At 35.7% G+C, this 4,318-nt stretch overlaps 1 long non-coding RNA gene across 1 annotated transcript; it reads right to left on the bottom strand.

Annotated features, from left to right (window-relative positions):
• Positions 1–3,020: 3,020 nt before the first annotated feature.
• Positions 3,021–3,851, bottom strand: LOC109155373. Its single transcript, XR_002049899.1, has 3 exons — positions 3,791–3,851; positions 3,280–3,435; positions 3,021–3,168 (listed from the first exon to the last, which is right to left on the bottom strand). It is a non-coding gene; the product is annotated as an uncharacterized LOC109155373 (long non-coding RNA).
• Between the last annotated feature and the right edge of the window lie 467 nt (positions 3,852–4,318).

Below are 4,318 nucleotides of genomic sequence, written 5' to 3'. Positions count from 1 at the left end.
GGATAGTTGGGGGTGGTGCGTATGTGTTGCCGGCCGTACCCTAATCTTTCATAAGTGATAATTAGATCCATGAACCTTTAAATTTTTTTTCACCTAGAATTTTTTACAGGTTACATATAATCTATGATGTCGTGGACTTTTTATTTTTTTCTCCTAACACATTTTCCAGCCAACCACCGGTAGTTGCTACTACAGGTGCAAGAGAGACCAACGAGACCAACAGACCATTGGCCATCCGAAATTTGGTTCATGTTCGAGCTCCAGGACGGTGTTGCACCGCACGAAATCTGCACGTACTCGATCGCATCCTCACTCACTTCAATGCAACCAAAGTCGCCAAAGTGGCCGTTGAGTTTAGAATGAGCAGCAGAAGCATGGGCATCAGCGCGGCACATCTGAATTAAACCAGCTAGTAATCCCTGCAAGAGCAGTCCGCACCTCGTGGCTTGCTTTAGCCCCCGCCACGCTCTTCTGTGGCTTCCTTCTACTTAATCAACGCTACTTTTCCACACACCTCCCTCATCATTTTTTCTGCACCATTTTTCTGAAAGTTAATTACTGAAATGGTCCCGTGATTATAATGAAATTAGTAATTTGGTCCCGAGTTAACGGATGTCTAACGGCAAAACAAACGGAGGACCAAATTGGTTAATATTTTTAAAGTTGAGGGACTTAATTGGTCAAGAAAAATAGTCAAGGACCAAATTGGTAATTTCGCTATAGTCAATGGATCATTTCGATAATTAACTCTAATATATTTTTCACTAGATTTTTTGTGATAGTTGTACAATATATAGTCTTTAATTTAGTGTTTTTCATCTATAAGGAAATTTTTTTATTACAAGTAAATTATACAAATAAAGTGAATATAAAAGAATAATAACTCCATGTGTACTAATATTGTCACATGTGACATATTTTGATTAAGTTCTATATTTCTCATACCATATACTCCTCTCTAAACTCGATTGTAGTGAACCTATAAATCAATAAAATATTCTTTAAAAAAATTATTAAAATAATAGTATACAATTTATGTGTGTGATAATTCATAAATAAATTCATGGAACTCTGCAACATTAGACACACACATACACATAACTAGTGGTCACGATTTATTTTTATTCTCCAATTAAATTAGGACATAATTAATGTATAGGGGTGACATAGTAATTCGATTTCTTGTTTTAATTTGATTATAACTGCCCCAAAATAATTTCCATAATTATAGGAATAATAACCATGGTAGTTCTCCAAAAAAAAAAAAAGCAAAAATACTAATTTCAATCGCAGACAAGAAATGATGACCGTATCGGAGAACGCAACAATGTAAGACAAATTCTGGTGAGTCTTTTTATATTTCTCAAACTTTTAATATTTGGAACGACAATGTCACAATGGTGCGGATAGTTGGGGTGTGGTGCGTATGTGTTGCCGGCCGTACCCTAATCTTTCCTAAGTGATATTTAGATCCATGAACCATTAAAAAATTTCACCTAGAATTTTTTTCAGGTTACATGTATTCTATGCTGTCATGGACTTTTTATTTTTTTCTTCTAACGCCTTCTCCAGCCAACCACCGGTAGCTGCTACTACAGGTACAGGAGGGGACAACGAGATCAACAGACCATTGGCCATCTGGAATTTGGTTCATGTTCGAGCTCCTGGACGGTGTTGCACAGCAAGAAATCTGCACGTACTCGATCGCATCCTCACTCACTTCAATGCAACTAAAGTGGCCGTTGAGTTTAGAATGAGCAACAGAAGCATGGGCATCAGCGCAGCACATCTATCAAACCAGCTTGCAGGCCCGGCCCTGGGCAAGGGCAGGCTGGGCCCTTGCCCTGGGCCCACACTTGGAAGGGCCCCCTTGCTATCCCATTATCTTTTCTATATATAATATACTGTAAATATTTCTTATAATAATTTACTATAATAATGTTTCGTAGAATTGAAAGGTGTTTTAGCTGGTAGAGCTTGTTGTTTTTATGCGCAAGGTCAATGGATCGAAACCATTTATATGTAGTTTTACATTAGGATTTCTCTCCTTACTAAAAATTAATTTAGAGATATTATTATTATACATAGTATTAAAATTGTAACTTTTTTTTTTAAAACTATTAAAATTGTAACTTATGGCCCCATCACCGGGGTTTCAACCTATGACCATGACCATCAATTTATATATACAATGATAATTGGAATGCCATCACACTACCTGGTAACTTTTTAAATTTATTTATATTTCAAATTTGTATTTTATTTAATTTAATTTGTAACTTTGTGATTTTTTACCTTTCTATAATTATAGTTAGATTTGTGATTAATATCAAATTTTGAATCAATTTCTATTCGAGTATTTTACTACTTATATTTAAAATATGTGTTATTTTGTGAACTTTATAATGAGTTATTTATATGTAATATATTTTGTGATTTAGTTATGAAAAATATTTTAAAAGGTAGTTTAGTTGTTTTTTTTTTTATTTTTATGAATTATCTAGTCAATGTCCTTTCAAAAAAAAAAAAAATCTAGTCAATTTAGTTTAGAAGTCCTATTGTGCGTCATCGTATTCAGATTAATCTAGAAAATTTTGAAATTGATCTAACTAAAAGAAAAAAAGTATTTATAAATTTGATATCAATATAGAAGAAGTGTGATTTATGATGTCTTTTTTATTCTAACTATTTTATCTAATTAATTATGTTTCATATTTTATTATGAATATCTATCTTTTATCATGTTTAGAGTATTTTGATTTATTATTCCCAATAACTAAGATTTATTATGTCTTTTTTATCACATTTAGAGTATTTTGATCTATTATGTCTTTTTTATTCGAACTATTGTGAATTATTTGACAGTAGTACTTTTTGTATTTTCACCTTATTTAATTTAAATTTTAGTTATAAAAATATATATTAATTTAATATAGGGCTCATTTTTATTGCTACGCCCTGGGCCTATAAAATGATAGGACCGGGCCTGCCAGCTAGTAATCCCTGCAAGAGCAGTCCGCACCTCATGGCTTGCATTGGCCACCGCCACGCTCTTCTGTGGCTTCCTTCTACTTGATCAACCCTACTTTTACACACATCTCCCTCATCATTATTCTGCAGATCAACTGTCTTATCAACCATGGGTACATACACATCAGGCTGGCCGGTCTGCCCATTTGGAGAGGCATAAATGCATGCATGGCTAAAGGGACTGCACATTAATCTCGATAGAAGAAGTAAATTGAGAGATGTGTAAATGGTAAGCAAATTAAAACTCACTTTCTCTTGAACCGGAAAGAGCTTCCAATTCTTGGGAGATTCAATCTTGATGGATGCTGGCTTCTTCACGCTCATGCTGACGCTGACGCTACCATCCTCTGGGATTGTCTTCTCCTCCTCGACAGGAGTCATCCTGTGCGAGCCATTGCGGACCATCTGATTAAACACCACACCAAATTAGATAACATCACAAAAATCTATCAGAGCTCACAACTATATATGGATAATCAGGTCGGAGTCTGGGTCTTTAACGGTGCAAAATTTCGTCTTTTGTATATCAGGGTGCAAGTGCCACCCAAGAAATCTTGTAATTTGCTCATAAAAAATAAATAAAAAATAAATAAATAAATAAATAACAGTTCAGAATTTATAAGACAAAATGTTCTTGATTTTAATTAACACATAAATCAAGAAAATGGTACAAGAACCTTTAAAGAAAAAGGTATTAGCTAGCTAGTTTCTAACAGACACAAAAACACAAACGTATGTACGCATTCGGCGATAAGCTTACGTTAATCTTAGCAGTGGTCTTGGGGTCAAGGAATGACTTGACAGTGTTTTACAATAGCCTAAATCCTCTCTACTTATCCGTGACTTTCGTAGGAAATTTTCATTAAAAAAAAAAAAAATCCAACGAAAAAAAATAAAAAAAGATCCCGATCCAGTTAATAGACATGCAGGAGCGCGGCCATGAACTGGTCGTGGTTCACCGCCCTATCTCACTCCGGCGAGAGGCCATCGGGGATTGTGACGTAGTGGATGTCGAGGTCAGGCTTGCGGATGTCGGGGAACATGTCGTCGTTCCGACGGTTGCTCTTGGTGAGGTGGTAGTGTACAAAATCGGTGTTGATGAAGGTAACGGCGAAGCCTTTCAACGCTAGCCGACAGGCGAGGTGGACGGAGGGGGTGACGTGGCATTGCGTGCGGCTTTTGGTCGGAACCTGCCGTAGCTTGGATTATTATTAACAGTGTTTAAAAATTCTCAAAAATGTGGAAGAGAAGAAAGCATATCAAGATTGATTCTTGGGGGTTGACTTAA

This window comes from Ipomoea nil, unplaced genomic scaffold (assembly GCF_001879475.1).
Source record: "Ipomoea nil cultivar Tokyo-kokei standard unplaced genomic scaffold, Asagao_1.1 scaffold2701, whole genome shotgun sequence".
NCBI lineage: Eukaryota > Viridiplantae > Streptophyta > Magnoliopsida > Solanales > Convolvulaceae > Ipomoea > Ipomoea nil.
The sequence above is the reverse complement of the archived record's forward strand: the minus strand, read 5'-3'. Positions and strand labels throughout refer to the sequence as shown.